This window comes from Gavialis gangeticus, unplaced genomic scaffold (genome assembly GCF_001723915.1).
Source record: "Gavialis gangeticus isolate Ggan-Ray unplaced genomic scaffold, GavGan_comp1, whole genome shotgun sequence".
Lineage (NCBI taxonomy): Eukaryota > Metazoa > Chordata > Crocodylia > Gavialidae > Gavialis > Gavialis gangeticus.
This window is the reverse complement of record NW_017729003.1, coordinates 23,238,331-23,261,576: the sequence shown is the minus strand read 5'-3', so window position 1 is coordinate 23,261,576 and position 23,246 is coordinate 23,238,331. Positions and strand designations below refer to the sequence as shown.

General features: G+C 43.1%; 1 protein-coding gene across 1 annotated transcript in view; it reads right to left on the bottom strand.

Moving 5' to 3' along the window:
- The window catches only part of ANK3 (ankyrin 3), a 604,477-nt gene that overhangs the window by 425,608 nt on the left and 155,623 nt on the right, over positions 1-23,246 (bottom strand). The window lies entirely within an intron of this gene.

Genomic DNA, 23,246 nt, shown 5'->3' with positions numbered 1-23,246 from the left:
TGTGAAGCTACACACAAAGAGAATATTTTGTAGGAAGAGATTTACAGAGACATCATTAAACTCATATTAAAACTCATTATATAGCAAATGTCTTATACCACCAGCCCTTGGTGAAGTATGATCCTCAGGAACAGATTGCTGGTGCCTCCTTTTTTCCTGTGTTGCCAGAAGCTTCAAAAGGACAGTAGCTAGGGGCTCAACTACCTGCTGTGGGAACTGGGAAAGGAGGGGCTAGCATTAGCGCCCTATATATATAAGCACTAGCAAACATAATTCCTTTTGACAGTCCCTCAGCTTCCTTCTTCTGGAAATAAAAGAATCCTCAACTGCAAAAAACAATATTAGATATTACTATTACTTCTATGCAACATTCTCAACACTGTGTTCTAGGTAATGCTAATTGCTCCTCCTTAAAAAAAGCAAAACAAAACAGAACCCCTCACTTTTCAAAGAAGAAGGATAGCACTCCATCCTCCTGTAATTCACAATATATATGGTGAGATCAAAACTCAGACTATGAAAGAATACAGCCAACATTCTCACATTAGGAATGGGAGAAAAGAATTACTTTCTTTAATTAATCCTGGTTGTCCAAGATTTCAATCAAATACACTTTTTGCAGTTTGCACATCCTTTCAGCCCTAAAAGATTATTTGGAGGGTATTGCCAGATTACATACAAGAGTGTGATGGCTAAATACCTAAATAACTAAGTGATTTTCTTTTTAAGAGAACCAAAACTTCATATGCCAAATTAATGGTAGTAACTTTTTTTACAGTAAATTAAATGTCATACGGCTTAATTTGGAATATCTGTAATTTAATCGGTAAGCAAATGTGCTAATGAATGTAGATAATGGTTTCCTATTGAATTGTTTTTATTAGATGCCACTTTTAGCAAGGGGTGTGACAATTTCAACGCAAAATCACAGACTAGAGTGGGATAAGAGGCAGCCCACTCTTCACATGCATATTTTTTTTTCTTCCAGTACATTTATAGCTTGCATGCACACTATATGGCAACTACCATTGACAGCACTGGCACTTCCATGGAAAGACCTCCTAGAATGTCTGAATCTGAGAATGAACTTATGTGTTTAACTGACATGATTTTTTCTGATATCAGCCAAGGAGACCCATGTACAATAGAAATATACCTTTGCCTCCCTAGGCAATCCTCAGTGGAATAATTTTGTTACCATTGGCAGGCAGCCCATTGTATAATATAACTGAAACTAAGCTGTATCACTTTTTTTTCCTAATGCAAAAGGAAGAGAGCATTCAGTAACCCATGCAGCATTACAGAGAGAAAAACAGGGAGCTTCTGCACTACAGCTCCAGAAAGGTGCAGCACCAAAGACAAAATAGCAGGTGGAGCACATCCTATGAACCTATAATGAAAAACTTTCAAAAGGGCCTAAGTGACTTCAGTTACCATAGAAATGAATGGGACTTAGACTCTTTTAAAAACTGCATCCTATGGAGTCCACTTTAAATGCATAGGACCTAAAATAAGCCAATCCAATCAGCTTACTGTAAGCAAAACCAGCCAAACAAGAAAGACAAGACCATTATTCATTGATACCTTAGTTTCAGAGCAATTCTAGACCATGGCCAATGTTTGAAATTCCAGGCCCCCGAGCTATTATGCTTAATCACAATACTCTCCTCCAGTCCACTCCAGTGAGGAACATAAATAGATATGGTTCCAGTGCAATGAGGTTGGCCACTGATGCAGCCTAAGAATACAGGACATTCCTTTCCAGTCAGCAGTGAGGGGTGGGGCTCCCGCTTCCATGGTCAATGCACAGAAAGGGGTGGGGGCACCGGGTCCCTTAGCCAATTGGCAGCAAGCAGTGGGGCCACCACAAAAAGACTGGGAAAATTGCACAATCCTTGGCTTATTACTGACTGCTATAATAAACTATTAATTCTCTTATTTTGCACTTTCAATAACACTGAATGCAGACAGTGGCAATTATGTTCAAGAGTACCAAATTAATACAAAGTAATTATTAGAACTAATTTTTGTATTTATTAATTTTATACTATACCAATAAATTAAAACCAAACACAATAAAATATAAGTAAAATACAATTAGAAAGCAAAATCATAGCATTACAAATAGATCATTAAACATATATACTATAAACTTAGCATTAGCTGACTATTATAACTAATTTAAATAGAAATTACAACACAACTCAACATAGTAGGCAACGTCTTAAAAGCATTTGTACTTCTGCCCAACTGAGGCCTCTTTCAAAGTTTTTTTTCTTCTTAAAGGACTCAAGAGTACATGTCTTTACATTCCCCATTTAAATGTATGGATATCTGGAGCTCTGCTTTCACACTCTGTACCTCAAGCCTATTTCACATTGCCTATCTCTAGCACACACTCCACAGGGACCTCACCCCCCCACCCCCCATCAGCATTTAGCACAGACACTGGGCACCCAGGAATCTGCCCTGGCCACGTTCTGGTCAGAGCTGGGCTGTGCGAGGTCAATGGGCATTGGATACCTGTGGCAGTGCAGCCAGCTGCCTGGCAGGCTCTTCCCTTCCTTCCCTAGGGCTAGGGACAGATATTCAAAAAGCCTAAGCCTGAATTGATTCAACCTTTGCAGGTTAGTCTAACCTGGTTAGATTGAGCTGGTTTCCAACCATATAGACAATCCCTCTGGACTAAGAGACTTCAGGCACAAGGCTGCAGTAGCTTAGGCTGGAAGCTGGGGGGCACTAAAGCAGCCCTCCCTTCCTATAAGGAGCTGAGTGGGGGTGGGGGGAAGGGGTGGCTAGGTCCCAGCAGAAGGCTCTGATTAGGGAGAGGTGTAAACCCCAAGCCTGCCTGAAGTTCCAGGCTTTTCCTGACTTGCTGCTCAAAGGGCGGGAGTATTGCCCAGCTAGCACTGAGGCAAAGGGGGTGGGTGCAGTGCATGCATCAGTTGATGGTACAGAGCTTTTCAATCTCCCTCCCTGCTTCTGTATATTGTCTGCAGCAAACTCACAGGCAAGCAAGCTGGGGGTGGGGGTGGTGATAACAGTGTCACCCCTACCTTAGCATTTATTGCCCCATTAAAAAAAAGAGGGACATTACCAGCTACCGGTTGATTCTGCCTACTGATTCAGCACGGACCCAGCATGTGGTCTGCTAGCTAATACACAGATACCTTCTCTGCAAGGCCAGAGTAGAGGGTGGAATTCCTGCTTAGTGGGGAGTGGTGAGGGGAAGAGGGAGAACAAACAGCTCTTAAACAGCTTTTCCAAGGAAGGACATTGTTGAAGGACCTGTTGAATAGCTCCAAAAAGCCTCCCTGCCTCTGTCATCTCCCACAGCAGGGACTGTAGCCAGCATGTGGTCTGCTAGCTAATGCTGAGGTGTCTGTGAGGGATGGGAGAATGCCTGCTTAGCAGAGAGTGGGGTGGGGAGCAGAAGCCAGACAGATGCCTGCAGAGACTGCCGAGCTTCAGTAAGGCAGCAGAAGGGAGGGGAGGGGCCAGCCCTGCTGTGGAGCAGAGAGCCCTGCCCAGCTAGAGAGCATGCCGGGATGCTGGGGGACTCTGAATTAACTTAAACCAGCAAGGGGTCTGGGACAGACATTGAATAAACTGGTTTAAGCCAAGTCAGTTAAGTCTGATTCTACATTCAACCAGGTTTATCTCAAACCAGTTTCAGACATTTTCAAACTGGTTTATGTGCACTAAAGATCTGTTCTGTTACAGGTTTAAACCAGATTCTGATCACTTAAACTGGTTTATGTGTAATGTCTGTCCCTAGCCTAGGAGACCGACAGGTATGCCTGTCCCAAAGGAGAAATGATGGCTTAATGATCTGGCCCAGCTGCCCAGGAACCTGGAGGCTCCTCTGCCCATAGTGCCCCCTCCCCGCACAGCAGGACACTCCAGGGACTCACGGGGCTGCTCTGTGGGTTTGAAGATGGTGACAAGAGCCTCCTCCCACTCCCACCAGTGTCCCAGCACACACAAATGCAGTGCTCCAACCTGCTTGCTCTCAAACCCATTACATTGTGTGCAAGCAGAGTGCACATGCCCCCCTGCACAGCTGCCCCCAGGGCTTGGGCCCACTCACACATGCCTAACCCAGGTTGAGGGAGCTCAGGCATGCAGCAACACCTCAGCTCTCACTGTGCCTGCACTTGCACTGCAGCCACAGCTCCTTGCACAGGCACAGAACGAGCAGCCCCTGGGATCCTCCACATCTCTCCCTGGCTGGCTCAGAATCCTGCTTTCTCCTGGCTGTGCACTGCCCTACCTCTAGGTACAGCCAAGAGAATCATGAGGACAGATAATTGACATGTATTTCCACCAAGGAACTGAAATACAGGACTTCTGCAGTTCATTCCTCATTTAGAAATGGACAGGAGAGAAAGGTTTAAAAACAGGACGCTCTGGTATCAAACTGCACCACTGGCCACCCTAAATGCAAGAAAGCCCATATATAGGCCTCATGCTTTTATAAGTAGGTTTCTAAGACCAGGGCCCATGGTAGTACTACAGTACCTCAGGAGATTTCAATTCTTCAGTGTGCTTTCCCACAAGTAAATGTAAATAATATTTTGAAATAAAAAGAAAGATCAAATATAACAAAAACAAATCTCTACTTTTGGTTTATTTCTATAGCCTTCAAGAAAAGATCAATTAAATGACAATATCCAACAATAAGAGTGTTTTGGAGTTCAAAGAAAATCTGAAATGATGATTGTCCATTTTAGTAAACTGCTATTTCATTCTCCAACAGCTTTTAATGGTTCATTTACTAAATCAAGTACTTCAGATAAAAACTTGTAAATCACTGGGAAAATTGACAATCCACTGAGATTATGAGACAGGCCCAACTAAACTGTAAATACCTGGTTAATGAGGCATATATCATAGACATGGGTGTCTTTTTTCCAGAAAATGTCATTGCACCTTAGATGACATGATTGTGGTGAAAAATATTACATGAAGTTCTAAAGAACCCAGCAAAATGCTTTATTTCTTTTTTTAACATTTATGTCACTCTAAATTATTCTTATAGAAATAATGTATATTTGAAAGATTTTAATTCTAAAAGTAGAATGTACCAATATTTATCTACAAATGAAAACTGTAGCTATTCCAAAAAGATACAAGGGGAGTGATGGAAACATCAAGGTTCATATGCCCAGTAGACCTATTAGAAAACAATTAAAAATATAAAACAATTTATAAGCCTAAAATGCAGAAAGGGTAGTCACTGGAAATTAGCAAGAGGGCCATTGCTGAGGTATGTAATCACCTGTCATTAGATGATGAAGAAAATGGTTAATTAGCAATTGGGTGGATAGAAAATAGACATTTATAGAAGACATGCCAATATTTGATAATGTGGTAGTATATAAAGTAGGCTAGCCTACCTTCTTTTTATAGTGTTCACAGTGTTGAAATCCTCAAGCTTACTCCTCACTCTAATATACAGTAAACAAAAAAAGAATCAACAAAATACCATTTACTGGATCAGACCATATGTCCATCTAACCCAGTATCTAGCCCAGGCAATCTAGCAATCAGGGAAGCCGAGGCACTGCCTTTGTGGAGGACAGGGGAGTTGCAAAAATAGTTGCTACCACAGGGACCACTGATCAATACAGAGGCAGCCTGTGCTGACCTGGCTATGAAACTGCATTCCTGGAGCCAATCAGCAGTATATCTGACTGCACATGCCTATAGTTGAGGGAAGGTCTAAGAAACTGATTACAGACCGATTCTTCCCAAGTAAAATATAAATATCATCAACAGGTATTAAAAAGCAAAACAGAAAAGAGCCATGTTTGTTCACAAACCTGAGAAGAACATTAGTTTCTTCAGATTTTTAAAAATAAAATATAATAGTGATTGAAAAGTTAACTGTTAATATTGAAGGGCAGAACAGATTTTAATAATTATGTGAGCAAGGTGTTTTTGAAGCCACTGGTTGCCAATAAAAGATGGTCATATAACAATACTCCAAGACCTACGAGGCCTTCCGGTGGATATTCAACATTCGGAATAGGAGTCCATTCAATTGACTTCCCAGCAATTGCATAGACCAATTAGGGATTATGCCTTAAGTAGAACTGAAAGGCAAAGATCTGAACTTTACAAGTTGCAACTTTATTTAAGGCTGAGAATGAAGTTTTCAAAGTAAAATTCTGAAGACATGAACAAAGTACTCCATCCATGCTATACTCCTCCAAATTGAAGAAGTGAAGAAATGCAAATTGATTTTAATGCAGAATGGTTTGTATAATGTGAGTTACCACAGAAATGATTGTAAGCATTCACTCACAAGAAAACATACAGTAGAATTTCAAAAATGTTCTGCAGCCAGTATCAGCCTGATAGTTGAAAGAGAAGGATTAATGCTGCATCTTCTTAATAACTCTTGAAGATCCTCACAAAGATTAGCTCTTTATATTTATATCCAACTACCATATGTATGTCAAAGTTTGTACTGAGCATGATCAAATTACAGTCTCCACTTTACAGAGATGATACTATAAACTTATAACAGAAGCTAAAGGACATTCTAGAACAGACTTAATAGATGAGAGGTTGATCAAACTACTATCAAAGTTTAAGTAGAAATCTATCTTTATGTCATTAATAAAAAATGCAACACTCATAAGGATACATTATATCCATAATACAGGCAGTCCTCAGACTCATGACACAATTGGTTCCTGAAAACCAAGACTTAAGTCAAAATGCCATAACTTGGAACCATTTTCCCCATAGGAACAGTGTTACAAATGGGGGATTGGTTCCTTTACCATGGTCAATACTGCATGCAGCTTGTGAGTGGTGGAAGGGGAAGGGAAGGGGTGTGGAGGGGCAGATCAATACCCCCGCAGTGCGAGAGGGACTGGGGCTGGGACCGGCTGGGGCAAGCACTGCCCAGTCAGGCCATGTGGGCACTGAGGGGTGGGGGGCAGTAGCTCCCGCTACTGCACGCTGTTCATCTGGTGGTTCAACTGGTGTTTCCCGCTGCTGCTCCTGCTGTTGGTCCAGGAGAACATGCGGGGGTGTGTGCTTGCGGATCTTCACAGGTTGGAGCACGCGGAGCCAGGGCTGCACTGGGCTGTGTTCCGGGAAGGCAGCAGGGGCTATGGTGAATTTTTGGGTGGATGGCGCTCAACCCATAGCCCCTGCTCTGTCGCCCACCCTGCCCCAATCTGGAGGCACATGGCCCCCCCATGTCTTCAAAGCTGTGGTGCATCCAGGGGGTGGCTCCCACTGCTGTGTGCCACTTGCCTGGAAGCAGTGCAGTGGCTCCGACCCATGCCCATTCTTCCCCGGCTGGGCAAGCAGCAGGAGGACATGGAGGGGGGGCATGTGCCCCCGGATTGGGGCAGGCAACAGAGCAGGGGCTATGGGAGGGGCTGCAGCCACCTGAAAATTTGCTGTAGCCCCTGCCGTGCACCTGGAGTGCAATCTGGTGCAGCCCCGGCCATGCCCACCCCACCCTGTGCAGATTTGGGGGCCCACGCCCTCTCGGATCCGTGGCAGGAGCAGCAGCAGAAACCACCACTTGAGCTGCCAGATGAGAAGCGTGCAGCAGTGGGAGCCACTCCCCCCCGCGCCATACTGGCCCCGGCTGGGCAGCACTTGCCCAAGCCCCTGTCCCAGCCTCAGTCCCTCACTGCGAGAAGTGTTCATCTGCCCCCCCATGTCCCTTCCCTTCCCCCTCTCCTTCCACCACTTACCAGCTGCATGCAGCATCAACCATTGTAAAGAGGAAACCCGTGTCGGAACATCAAAACAGGTTGTCAATTTATAAACGTCACAAGTAACATTCATCACAACTCAAAAAGTCTTAAGTCAAGAACTGCCTGTATGTAATAATATATGAATACTATGGAGCTTTTCAATTCTCTACCTTATCCCTAATACCAAGGTCACAACTAAGCCACAAGGGGAAAGGATCACAAGGTAGCTGATGAAATGTAATTACATGTTCCTGCCTTCTCTTCTGGCATTTAAAATTGAAGATCCAGATTTCTACCTATATCTACATTTGAAAAGCAAACTGTATCTGTTCACTGAATCAAAGTTGTAGGGAGTCATGAAAGAGAGAAATTGCTAAACTTATAAGTTTGGTCATTAAAAAACCCTGCATTCCTATTCATTTAAAGATAAATATAGCATGTTTTAAGCCCATTTGTCTTGATCTCGTCATAGCCCCACGACAAATTGGTTCAGGGCCAGATCCAAGGGGGTGCAGCGGTGCAGCTGCACTCCCCTGCAATTACTACTCCACCCAAACTTTAAACTAACTGTTGGAGAAAGGATAGTGGTACTTCTATTCAAGCAGTACTGAGAAAGTCAAATGACTTAATGAGTCATTATAATCTCCTACTCCAAAATTACTGAAAATTATTCAGACTAACAAAAATATTGAAACAAGTTACTTTGCAACAATTTTATGATTTTTTTTATAAAATCTGTGCTTTTAAATGATCTGTAGATTTACTTCTTTTAGTTATTTTTGCTTGATTTCAGCTGCAGGTACCTGAACTAAAAGCCACACTGTCATTCCCAGGTATGTCTACTAGGGGTGCGCGAAGTAGGCTCTATTCGATTTGGATTCAGTCCAAATCACGGACAGTGATTCAATTCAGTGATTTGGATCACTGTCCCTGCTTCAATCTGGCCAAATCTGAATCTGAAAATTCAATGCTGATTCAGAGAATCAGGGATTCAGAAACAGATACAGCTTTAAATGTTTTTTCTACATACCTCAAGGTACCAAAGTGGCTCATGAACACTGCGATGTTGGGGTGGATGGAGCTTCGCACAAGAGCACAGGGGTGGGTGGGGAGGGCCCTCCATGTGTTTGGTGACAAACCTGTAAGTGGACTAGAAGTACTTCTGGTCTTCTTCTCAGTCCACTGGGGAGCATGCTGGGGGCCTCCCTGTGCCCTCCTGGCTCAGTGATCAGCTGTAGGGGGGGGACCCAGGTGCCCCCCAGACCCAGGAGACACCACTCACCAAGCCAGTGCAGGTGTGGGGGGGCCTCCCAGTGCGCTCTCTGGCAGACCTGGAAGTGGACCAGAAGTGTTTCTGGTCCATTTCCAGGTCTGCTGCCGAGCACGCTGGGGAGCCCCCCACACTCCTGTGCCTCAGCATCACAGCATTCACGAGCCACTTGCTACCTTGAGGTATGTAGAAAAAACATTTAAAGCTGTATCTGTGTCCGAAACCCCAAATCTCTCCAAATCAATTTGGAGGGTTCCAATTCAATTCAGAGAGATTAAAAGGTCCTCTGATTCGATTCGTATTTGGAGATTTGGCCACTGAATCAGGCTGAATCTCCGCGGAATCGAATCAGGAACTGAAGCTTCACATATCCCTAACGTCTACTGCCTACAGCTACTTCTCCTTGCCACTCTGTCCTTTACTTCCAGCTACCATGGCTGATTTTCACCTTTAGCTGATTTCAAAGACTTCAATATCTAAGAGCCTTCTGTATGGTGACATCATTGTATTTGAGTCATTCCAGTCACAAAGGCACTTTTCTTACAAGATACCAGTAAAAAATCTGTCATTTTCATATATTACATGGAAAAGCGCAGGCTAGCCTGGAAAAGCACAGGCTCAGGGGTGATCTGGTGGCCACCTATAAGTTTATCAGGGGTACTCATCAGGATCTGGGGGAACGTCTGTTCACCAGAGCCCCCCAAGGGATGACAAGATCAAATGGTCACAAACTCCACTGTGACCAATTCAGGCTGGACATAAGAAAGAACTTCACTGTCCAAGCCCCCAAGGTTTGGAATAGACTGCTGCCGGAGGCAGTTCAAGCACCCACCTTGAATATCTTTAAGATACATTTGGATGCTTATCTTGCTGGAATCCTATGATCCCTGCTGACTTCCTGCCCCTGGGGCAGGGGGCTGGACTCAATGATCCTCTGGGGTCCCTTTTAGCTCAAATGTCTATGAAATCTATGAATAACAGCTTTAGATTATATGCCGCAAGGCCTCTAGTGTTCACACCTTCACTCCACAAGTTAAAACTAGCAAAGGATAGCTAGAAGGCCTGTAATGACCTATGGGCTTGTTAGTGTCTAGAGAAAAACAAAGTGTAATATAAATAAAAACTGCCTCAATTAAAGGTTTGATAAGCGAGATAGAAATATGTCAGTCATGATGAAACAATGTGGTATTAGTGCAAACATTTCAACCCTGATTATAAAATGACTATTTTAAGGCAAAGTATTTATAAACATTAATAGTTGGTGTTCTAACAGTCTAATATTCATGAGTGAAGAAAACTGGAGCATAATTGTTCAGTTATTTATACATTTTAAAATTTCAACCAAGTGCAATATTTGTATTTGAATGCTGAAATATACTTTGATGTATTATTTATATATAATATTAATTTTATAATAGTCTTCATTTATACAACCATTTATTGTAACTGGGGATACCACATAAGAACATAAATCAATAACCAGAGGGACTTGTGTGAAATTTAAACACTTAAATCCATAAATATGTGTTGATAAATCAAATACTTTTAATTACTTTTTGTCCATGAACTAGGAAACTCCAAGATTCCATCCACCTAGATCTTTGTATTACTTCCTCATGGAAGGACTATGGCAGTAGATCTAGTCAGAATTTTTTCTGATGGAAGTCTCCTTGGCAAGTACATCTTAAGACTTGCCATGTCCGTGCCTACTTGCCCACCTAGCTCCAGCAGCCTGCCTGGCAGGCTGACAAGGAGCCAAGAATCTATATTCAGGAGAGGCCAACTTTTTAGGGTACCCAGCTCTGCCCATCTAACAGGCTGCCCAGGAACCCAAGCTCCCAAGAGTGCAGGCTGCCAGTGATGCCTCAAACATCTATGAATGGTTAAAAGGAAACAATATTTCTACTGTCTCAAGATGAAATATTGGAAATCTTATCTCATGAAAAATGCTGATATTTATTTTTCATTCTATTCATGAACATTTATTTTTCTATTTTAGACTTTTTTTTAGAAAATGAGGATTCCTGTTTTAGGCCCAGTCTCAATTAAAATTACATATATAGCATGAAGTTCTCTCTAAAGATTTTTCTTGTCTACGGAATTTGTAAGCACTGAACTATCTTTAAAGTTCCTGGTAGGACACTGCCTTTCAACTTTCCATTTCTTCCCTCTTTTTTTGCTTTGAAATGGATATTTAAAATGTACTTGAAAATAGAACAGCATACTCCAAGCACTATCAGCAGAGCTGGAGGTACAATCTGGTCTGACACTTTTCTCCCTTAATTTCAGTTTACTTGTTATCTGTAAATTACCCTGAGGCTCCACTTTTTCTTTCTGTTGTGATTAACACTATCTCATTATCCCAAGATAAATGGGCTCTATCATACACTGAATGTCCTGGTGCTTTACAGCTGTGTTTTCATGACACTGAATCATCCATGAGAGCAAAGCTGAAGGGAAAAAAGAAAGGAAAAAATGACCAAGTACACTTATATCTTCAGGTTTAAGAGATACAGCTGTAGCTTCTGTTAAACAACAGTAAAAAAGTCATTCTTCCAACAGTAAAAATAGCTGGGGAGAAATATTGAAAGACCTTGACTTTTTATGGTCAGCCTTGTATTTGACCATACCTAGTAAATTTACCTCCCAAATGCTAGAATGTCTGGAAAGCTACAGCTATAATAACTAGGGCTGTAATCACATTAAGTTTAAAAAGCCAAGCTATGTTGTGCCTGGATATCATACAATGCAAGTTATCTGAGGAAATCCAAGTGCTGGTGATTCAGTAATGGTCCTCCCCCTCGAAATCTGCCACAGTAAAATGCTAAACAGTTTTTCTTCGTAATGGTTATGTAACAGGGGGGCCTGCTCGGGGCTGATTTCCACATGGCCCGCCCACCTGTTCTTGGGCCAACCGCCTGCCTTCTTGCCCGCCACGCCTTGATCTTAATTGATTCATAAGGTTGTTAATTAAGCAGGAGGCTGCCCATTTTCTGCCCCGCTGCAAGGGGGCGCTATCTGCTGCTCCATTCCTCCCCTACAGTGCAGACTAAGCCTCGCAGATAAAATCATGATGTTCTCATACACACCAGTCCCACATGATGGGCCCCCAGAATCTCACTGTAGGACCCCACCTGGGTTCCTCCCTTCAGGCGGACACTGCCGCTGTCATATCAGGTCACATATCTCCCTGCCACCAGTTCCTCTTCAGGTGTGGTCCCCTCACTGGGACCTTGGGCTCACACTAGCCCTGGCCCACTCCCAGGCCAGCTGGGACCTCAGGCCCCTGGCTCTTGGGCATCCCTCTCGGTGGGCCTCCTTGCCCTTCTGACCCTCCTGGTCCTGGCTCCCGCCTGGGCCAGTCAGGGGAAACTCTGGCAGGCCTTGAGGTATGACCCATACTCTTTTCCCGGGGTCCCCCTCTCTGGGTACTCCTTCACAGACGTGGGGAGCTGGGGTACCTCACACCACAACTGGTGCATCAGGGTCTCACAGGGGACTCTCACTCCCCCCCTGGGCAGCAGGTCGTGGTGCTACAACTGGTGTTATCTTTGACCCACACTGCCTCCCAATGGTGGAGGACTTACTGGGGTCAGGACTCAGCTCTCTTGCTCTCTGGCTGAGCCCCTGTTCTCCTTTCACTGGGCTCCACATTGCCCTCTCTCTGGGGCTTCTGATCACTGCCCCCTCTCAACTGGGGTTCCTCAGCACCGCCCCCTCTCAACTGGGGCTTAGATGTTATATTTGACCCAAACTTTGCCTCCCCACATTGGAGGACTTACTGGGGTTAGGACTCAGCTCTTGCTCTCTCTGGCTGAGCCCCCATTCTTCCCTTGCCACTGGGGGCTTCTCACGCTGCCCCCCTCACCACTGGGGGCTTCTCACGTTGGCCCCCTCATGACTGGGGGTTTCTCATGCTGCCCCCCTCACCACTGGGGGCCTCTCACTGCTCGTACTGCCCCTCTACTAGGGGTCTCGGGGCTTCCCTCCTTGGGGGCTCAGGTGGCCATAGCCATATCTGGCCCCAACTCTCCTCCTCGGGGTCTCAATCCCCCACAGGGCTCAGGCAGCCTCGGCCTTACCTGGCCTCCAACTCTCCACTCCCCTTCTCGGGGCTTACATCCCCACAACTACCTCCAGTGGAACTACATCCCCACGACTACCTCTGATGGCACGAGGCTCACCCAAAAGTGAGTGTGGGGGAACAGAGGAGCCGGCATGGCCTAAAACCCCACGCCGTGGTGCTAATAGAGCCGTGGTACACCCTGTGGCACAAAGTCCCAGGGCCAGATTACTTACCATCCGCAGGTGTGCCCAGGAGGAGGGGCTCACAGCAGCTCGGGGCCCCCTAAAGGAAATGCCGACTGCCGCCGGCAGGGAGGAACCAGAAGCAAGCGGCGGCAGAGGAAAGGCCGGCTGGAACCCTCGGGGGCAAAGGGAAGTAGCCCAGCATCGAAGCCAGGTCTTCTGGGGTAAGGGAAACCCCTGCGGGTCCGGGAGCCGGGAACCTCTGGCATTGCTGTCCCTGCAACTGCAGACGCCACAGAAGAGCGGTTCATCCCAGCGGGAGCTGGGAGCCGTATTTACCTTAATAGAGGAGCACAGCGAAGAGGTGAATGGACCTCAACAGTGCCTAAAGGGATCGAGGGTCCCCAGGGAGCCTGGAAGGGGACTGAAAGGCCCGAGGAGCACCTGAGGGAGGGCACCGACGCCCACAGCGGACAGGGAGACACCCAGGGGGCCATCAAGGTGCTCAGGCCACTCCCCAGTGGGTGAGAAACCCTAGCTGTTAACTTTGTGTTGTTATTTAACTTTTCCATTGTGGAATCTGTGTTAACAAACTGACGAGGGACACGCATGATGGGCGGTCCCTCTACTTTGGTGGAACGGGCGAGGGTGTAGGGGTGGCGGAGCCCTTGGCTACATGGGACACCCCAAAGACCCCGGAGTCTCAACTTCGGACTGACACACATCGGACAATAAACACTGAACCAGGTGATCATCAAAGTCGTGGCAGGCGGTCCGGACGTGTACAGCCGACAGGGAGCAACTCTGAGTGCGTCATAAGGGGGACGACCCTGAAGAAAGGGGCGGGGTTTGCCGAAAACAATAGACAGCAACCCCTGCCCCGGACAGTGAGGGTTACGCGTTATGGCGCCCTGACCCACCTTTCACCAGGGTGATCACTAGCCTGGCATTTCCTGGGGGCTCCCGCATGACTGGGAGTCCCACCAGGCCACCCATCCCAGCAGTGTGTAGTTTCAGGTCATACCCAGGACCAGGAGCCTCCTACCATCCCCTACAGCTCCTCCCTTACCTCCAGATGAAACTCAGCAGCCCTCTGGCCAGGCGATGTTGTTGCTATGGACAGCCCTGAACCTAAAATGGCTGACCTCATTAGGCACCTGGAGGCTGCCAGCTCCAGGGCCTTAAAGTGGCAGGCGCACACAGTGCCCTGCCATAGGTTAAAAAATACAACAAAACAAAATGAAAAAACAAATTCAGAAAACGGTTTGTTTTCTTTTTCTTTAGGTTCATCTATAAGAAACTGGCTATTGAAGAATACCTATCCAAAGCTCAGGTCCTCCTGATAAAAATTTAAAACAATGCCAACTGTAAGAAATGCAGTATTCGTTTTCTCTCTAGCTGTTCCTCTTTGCTTCTGCCTGAACATTCCCTTTCTTCCTTGGCTTTCTGCTATAGTTTTAAATAAATACTAAGTACCTTCATAGAGCTATTCTGTTGCTGGAGGTTTCAACAGCTTTTACATATGATGTCAAACTGAGTTTTTGAAACTTGGCAGTTAGTAAAAAAAACTACAGACATGATCTAGGAAGAAGTTTGCAGACACACGTCTCATCAATTTGAGGAATGACTAAGAGTGTCAAAGGGCACAATAATACAAGAAACCAAAACCTAAAAAGTACAGTTCTGTAAAAATTGTAAAGTATTTAAAGGTAAAATGTAAAAAAAGATGAAGACTGATTTATGTATTTTATGGAACTAAAAAGAAAGTCATCCCTTTTTGTATCGGTATCATTTGTGTGCAGTCAAAAAGGAGATATAAAAGATGGGCCACATTTTTATTTCTAGTGTTTAAATGTGTATGAGCATGCACCCACATGTGTAGCAGATGACTGTAGGAGCAAAGAGGAAGTGTCAGTGGTATAAACTAAATTAAGTGCAGTACCAGGTTACTCATGGATGACTGGGACCAGATTTGTGCCCAAACAGCAAGGGCAACCCAGAGACAATTCTTCAGAATGTACTAGTTACTGTTATCTAACCAAGCAAAAACAGTGTGCTTTAGCAATCTGGAGGCAGGCACAAATGTCACTTGATGAAGTTATTGTACCAATGGTGACTATAGTGGACTGCTGATATCAGTGGTGATGTGTAGGGGGTGCAAGGCAGTGCAAAGGACGGAAGTTGTACAATCAGCATTCTCACACATGATACTGTCCACTGCTAGACCTACAGGGTCCACTCTAAATTTCCTGAAGGTAGCGGGCTTGTTACAGATGCCTCAAATGAGAATTCTCTCAATATAAGAAACTACATGGTTGGCCTACAACTAGTACTTACCACCCCATAGTCCAAGCTTGACAAACATATGCCCAATTATCCTGCCCTCATATAGCTTTTAGGGGCATTTATAGGCCAGCATGCTTTGCACCCTTCTAAATTAGGCTGGAGATGGAAATGGCACAGAATCAGTTCAAGAGCTAGAGAGCCACAGACAACATTTTGGCTTTTCCCCTACTCCTAGCACAATATCACAAAAAACAAGCAAAAAATTGATTTGTACACATTCAGCAATTTGGTAATCCAGAACAAAATATTCTTTAAAAAGGCATTCCACATGATTAAAATTATCTTTTTCTTTACTTTTCAGACTTCCTTCAGCAAGTGAAACCGCTTATTGAAGGTTTTAATAACCCAGAAATACTAAAATATAGCCTTAAACACACATGCATTTAATATTCTTAAAGCAGCTTGTAAAAAAAATATTTGACTTACTCATATTCATATATTTCCTAGGATTTAGGTCATAAAATTTAATGTTTCCTTTAGAGAGTGTATTCAGAAGACACTAAGAATATGTTTTCTTGAGTGCATGCTTCTGACAGAAATTAAATCTTCCCTTTTTCTTATCCCAGTAGATTATTTTTTGTTGTGCACACCGAGCTGAATAGAGAAGAAAAAGTTGGCAACTGAGGGTGTCATAGAAACATGAGTTGGAACATATCTGAAAGGTGATGTAGTCAAGTCACTGTCTAGGGAGCATGGAAGTAGTAAAACAAATAAAAGAAGCCTCTCCATAACAGATGTACATCTGGGTTTTGTTTTGTTTTTTAAATGTGAAAACTTCTGCTGAGTTAAAGAGAGGGAAGGGTTGGTCCCACTGCAGAAAAAAAATATCCCACACTGTTTTCTATTCTGCACTGCAAGTTGAGATTCTTCCTATTTCGCATAATATAAAGTGTGCTATATTAATTTAGAAAAATTCAGTTTGTTTTGCATTTCCACAGAGATTGTCACGTAAAGATCTCAGAACATGTTATATATATCAATTAATTACAAGCATCAAAACAACCCATATGAGATGCAGTCTTGTGCCTATTTTACTGATGGGAAAAAATAAGCAAGTGACTTGAGTAAGGCAAGACTGAAAGTTCTTGTGGAGCTAGAAAGGGCCAATAGCACTCTGACCTCCCGATTCCCAAGTAAGTGCTTGCACTATAGGATTATTCTTCACTCTTCAGGAAAGGAAGTGGGAATAGATTCAGAGCAATTAATCTCATCTTCTGCAATGAGGCCTGCCTGTTTGCCTAATACACTGTGACATGAAAATAGGGGCATTCATGCTTTTAAGTGTGGTGCATGCCATTTGTAGAAGGGAACTAGGCTGTAGAAGAATAGTATTAAAAACATACATAAAGAACTGTTATTATCCTTAAGAGACTACTAGAATGATAACTGCTACATGTCCTACTGTAATATCAACTGCTAAAATGGGTACACATAAAAAGGCAGCTAAACAGTAACCTAGAGACCTTCAAAAATAAGACTTACTCTTTTCATGCCACATGGAAAAAAGTACTCAAATTCAGAAATATTATGGAAATGAATCTCAAATTTGCCTTACGCACCAAACCGTGTGTAGCACCGTACTGTACTGCTTCTAGAGCAGCTCCATTGCTCTGCAGAGGGCATAAACTGCATTGAGTTTATAATAAGGGAAGTGTAATATTCCCTGGCACACTGGTGCAGCTAGAGGGGCCAATGAGTTGGAGAGGCAAGGCTAAGGAAAATAAATTAATAATAAAAACCAGCAAGAGAATTGAGGGGACCATTAGATGACCAAGATGCAGTCAGAAAAGAAAGGGGTATAGCAAACAAGCTAAATAAATTATTTGCAGCAGTTTTTAATAAAGAAGATATTGGAGGAATTCCCACCCCAGATGAATCCTTCCTTTTAGATATGTCTGAGGAGTGGGATCAAATAGAAGTGACAACAGAAGAAGTTTTAGAATAAATTGATAAGCTAAATACTAAAAAGTCGTTAGGACTAGATGGCATTTACCTAAGAGTTCTGAGGTACAGACCTGTTGGCAATAGACTATAACCTAGCATTGCAAAGAGCCCATGTGCCAGAGGACTAATAGGTTGCCAGCATAATGTCCATCTTCAAAAAGGGCTCCAGAGATAATCCTGGGACCTATAGACCAGTCTCACTTCCATCCCTGGTAAATTCTTAGACTCTTTAATAAAAAATAAAATTCATGGAGGGAAGGCTCTTTCATGGATTGAGAGCTGCATTAAAGATAGGAAGCAAAGGGCAGATAGTAAATGGTTACTATTCGAGATGAGGGATGTCAGAAGTGGAGTCCTGCAGAGATCTGTACTGGGTTCAGTTTGTTCAACATACTTAGCAATGACCTGGAAATGCGGGTGCACAGTGAAATCTCTAAGTTTGCAGATAATACTGAATTATTCCAAGTAGTCAAATCCTAAGATGATGGAAAGAAGCTGCAGAAACATATCACCAAGCTAAGAGATCTGGTAAAAAAAATGGCAGAAGAACTTCTATGTCAACAAGTGCAAAACAACATATGTGGGGAAAAACAGCCTAAATTATACATACAAGATGCTGGGTTCTGAACCATCTGTTAGGCCTCAGGAAAGGGACCTTCAAGTTACTGCAGATAGTTCTCTAAAAACATCAGGTCAATGTGCAGTGGTGACCAAAACAAGTTAATAAGATGCTGAGCATCATTAAAAAAGGAACCAAAAACAAAATGGAAAAGCTCATTATGTCACTATACAAATTCCTGGTGTGCCCATATCTATAATAATATGTACAATTCTGGTCTCTGCATCTCAAATAGGATGTAGTAAAATTTTAAAAAAGCTCTATAGAGTAGGGCAAAAAGGTTGCCAAATATCTGTAAACTAGCAAATATGGAAGGGAGTACACAATAAGAAAAAGTTTGGGAACCTCTGCTTTAAGCATCCACTCCAGTCACTGTGAAAGATGGGAACTAGCCTAGATGGACCACTGATCTGAGCCGGTATGGCCCTACTTATGTTCTTGTATTCTAAGGAAAAAGCCAAGCATGATAGATCCCTTGTTACTTATCATGCAATACATGAAGCAGGAAACCTGAAAAAGAATAGATCCCTCCCCTTCGGGATACAATTCCAGAAGGTGTGAGCACCACCACATCCTAATAAATTTACTAAGAGTTGAGAACAATCAGCATCTCAAAGGATTGGGTTATAAATACAGTGTTATTCATAAATGTATTTACTGTATGTTCAAATGAAAGCATGTAGATATATCATCTTAATCATCTGTCTAAACTACTGTACATGGTATACTGTAGCTTATTGTCAAATTACATCATAATCACTGACAATTTGGCTAGCAAAAAGCATATCTTGAGGCAATAAAACACAGTCATAGGACAGTGGCTATTACAAACCCCTGAGGATCATCTAACAGTAATACTTGTTCACATCACCATCTTTTTTGTGTGCTCCCTGTAATAGATTTTTCAACCAAGATATATTTCTATCAAATTTAACATGGTGTATAACAACTGATTTCACTAGATTATCCAATATCTATTTCCAAGTTATTCCTTTACAAACAAAAGCAAAAACAGTCATTTATTTTTGTGCTGTATTTTAACCACAGAGTTAAAATAATAAGCCTATAACAATACCATAATAAGCCTATAATAATATCACATGTATTTGCATACATCACACCTCAAATAAGATATGTATGGAGTTTTTGGGAAGGCAAAATTAAGAAAAGAGATTTTTCCAGAGTTATGTTTGTATAGAGCAAGAACAGAACCTAAACTTCAGCTGACTCGCCCTCCCTTTTCTGCTTAACTGCCACCTGAAACCCTAGCTGCTGCTGGAAACTGGTATCCATGGGTAGATCTATGATTATTAAATGAGATCTAGGATTAAATGAGATGAGCATCTAGGGCTCTAAAGTAGGGCGGGAGAGAAAAGGAGCAGCTAGCAGACAAGCAAAATTGCCCTAAGAAAGGTTAGCCTGATTAGTGGAACATCAAGAAAGGATATGTGATCGTTAACACCTGTGAAGCAAAAAAGTGTGAACTTTTAAGTCAACAGACTCTCTCAGCTGCCTTAATAGTAATGCTACTTGTGTTGCTGGGTGGAGGAGGAATCAAAGCAGTGTGCTTCTATTCTGGGCAGAGAAGCAGCTTCCCTACTTACACCATGCACCCCAATTATGGAGGAGCTAATTCTGGAGAAAAGGGTCATATGGTATGCAAGTAAATATGGTATTTAGCACTTATACAATATAGCACTTTACAGTTTCAAAGCTCTGTTAAAAAAACACTCTAGGTTTCAATGGTGCCAGGAGACAAGAAACTGAAACAGTTTAAAAGGATCTGTCCCTGTACTGAGCCCTACCTGACTGACTTCATAAAAAGTCACAGATTCAAACAGATTCAATGGCAGCCTAAATTACCATTTAGGAATCCATAGGTCTCATTGACAAATGCTAAAATTTCACAAATATAATGCTTCTGAGAAAACCCATAACAAAAGAAAAACCATCAACCAACTCCCTTCCCCTTAGAATTCAGAGCCACTTCCTTCCTCTCCACTCACATTTAACCTTTATTAATATTAGTTACCTAGTAAGACCACAATCTGTCAAACTTAAACTTACATGTAAGTGTATTAAAAATGTAGGGTTCTTAAGTCACTTCAGCATGTACTTAAATCTTTACAGGGGGCAGCCATCAGAGAAAAATGAAAAATATTTCCAAGATAATTACACTGAATAATGTGAACTCATCACATGAAAATACCTGAACAAAGTTTTTACATGTATTAATAGCGGCATTGCTTTGGAACATGCGCGCCACCTGAAAAACCCTTGTATCCAAATTACATAGACAGCAAGTAGGCATTCTTAAAAATTATACAGACTCTAAATTTTAGAAGCCTGAATTATATTTGTATGAGATATAAATGTAAATTCCAAAAATATAAGAAGGACTTAGGACCTGAACTACAACTAGGAATATATAATCTGGCTGTTCAATTTCTTTTCATATGGCTGCAGTTATGATTACTACATCTACAGAAATAACTAATTAAACAGAAGAATATTTTGGTATTTTTTTTATAAAAAACAGTCAAGAAATATTTTTGCTAAATGACTTTTTAATATAATTTGAAACCAACCCATAAAATAACAGACTTAGCATTCAAAACTTATCCAAAATATACACAGATAGATGTTAGTCTTCTGTCAACAGTGTTACCACAATCTAAATCAATGCAAACAGAAGTCTTGTGTTCTCTTCCTCTCGTCCCCCCAGAATCCAACTGTTCCTCAATGTTTCTGTCAATGCCAAACCCCTTTTTCTTCATCCCCATATAATAATTCACCCCTCCTTTTCCCTATAACTTTGCATAACACAAATCTCATTATTTTCCTTTCATTTCTGGTTTTATTTTTTTAATATATATTTGAATTTTATTCTTAATATTCACTCACAGAACTTGCACTTCATTATTCAAAAAAGCTTCTCAAATTTTCTGGTTTGAAGGCAAAAGAAGATCCTTTTCTTGCAAATTCATATAACTTTTTATTTATGTCCAATTCAAATTCATGTTGAACTCTTACACTTTTAAAATTTAAATCTCAACATATCCATTATAGCCAACATGGATTTATCAAGAGCTTAACCCACTTGATTTCATTCTATGACAAGATGATGGGCTTTTAGGTTGGGAAAAAATGGTTAATGTCACATGCAAGCCTTCTGATACCATCTCCCATGACATCCTCATGAATAACCTCAGAGAATACAGCCTAGATGAAACAACTGCAAGGTGGATAGATCATCATGCTTAAAGAGTAGTCATTAATGTCTTGATGTCTAAGTGGGAGAAGTATCCAATTGGATTCCCCAGAGATTTGTCTTTGGTATGGCAGTGTCCAATATTTTTATTAATGACTTGAGAATAGACTTGGGTTCATAGACTTGGGGTAGCAGAGAATGAATGATATGATTAGAATTAAAATTCAAAGCAATCTTGAAAACCTGAAGAAATTATCTGAAAAAAATCAAATGAAACTCAATGAAGACAAAGCAGCAAAGCAGTACCAGTTCCTCCAGTCCAGCTGGAGAACAGGTATGAGGCCCTGGTGACACTTCAGGAGAGGGAAGGAGAGGAGGAAACCTCCGGAGAGGAGGCAACTCCACACTCTCCACACTAAACAGGCTGAAGGAGCTAAGCAGACCCAGAGGAAGAGATGTTGAGTGATCGTCATAGGTGACTCCATCCTGAGAGTTACAGAGGGTCCTATCTCTTACCAGGACCCCTCAACACATGATGTCTACTGCCTGCCCAGAGCAAAGACTCAGGACGTGATGGGGATGATCCAGGCCATGATCTGGCCCACCAATTACTACCCCATGGTCCTAATCCATGTGGGCACTAATGATGTGGCCAGGAGAAGCCCTGATCACCTGATGACGGACTACCATGCTCTGGGGGGCATGCTGAAGGAGATAGGGGCATAGGTAGTATTCTCTTCTGTCCTACCAGTGAGCAGATGTGGAAGACGACATGAGACCTGCATCAGAGAAGTCAACTTGTGGCTTCGGGAATGGTGTCTTGAGGCAGGCTTCAGCTTCCTAGACAACAAGCCACATATTAGGACAAGAGATATGCTTGGGTGGGATGGGCTTCACCTTTCCCCCAAAGTTAAGCATGTCTTCTCTTCCAGACTGGCCATCTCCTCTGGCGGGCTTTAACCTAGGCTTGTTGGGGGAAGGGGAAGACGAGTATGGAGGAAGCCTCAGACCACTAAACCAAGTGTCACCCACAAGAACAGCCCAGACTAGACTGATGACGAGCAGAACAAATACCCAGGTAAGCAACAGGAGCCTGGGTAGTACTGATATTAGGGGGCCCATGCAAACATCTTCAGGAGGCCTCAAATGTCTCTACACAAATGCTTGTAGTATGGGTAACAAGCAGGAGGACCTTACCCTCCTGCTAGCTGACACTAACCCAGACATAGTGGGGCTCACTGAAACGTGGTGGGACCCAACACATGACTAGGCAGTGAATATCAAGGGCTATAGGCTGTACAGGAGGGATAGGAAAGGGAGGAAAGGTGGGGGTGTGGCACTGTACGTCAAGGAGAATTACACATCCTCAATGAGTACCATGGGGTCAGAGGAGGGGCAAACTGAAGTGCTCTGGTTTAGAATACAAGGAAGTCAAGGGGAAAGGGACTTAACAGTGGGGGTCTACTACAGACCACCCAACAAAGGGGAAGACCTAAACTGGGAATTCTTAAGTCAGCTCATGGAGATAGTTAAGTCAAAGGATGTGGTCATCATGGGTGACCTGAACTTTCCAGACATCTGCTGGGAAGAGCAGTCAGCCAGGTCTGACTGCTCACTTAGGTTCCTAGCCGAGATACAGGACCTCCATCTAACCCAGGAGGTGCACAGCCCCACCAGGGGAGACGCCTTGTTGTATCTAGTCCTGGCCTGGGCAATGACCTGGTGAGGGGGCTGTGGGTGCTCGACCACCTGGGCGACAGTGATCATCACCTGCTGGAATTCACCATCCAGCACAAGGTGGCAAAGGCCTGCAGCAAGGCAGCAGCCCTGGACTTCAGGAGGGCAGATTTCAATGAGGTAAGGAGAATAGTTGGGGAG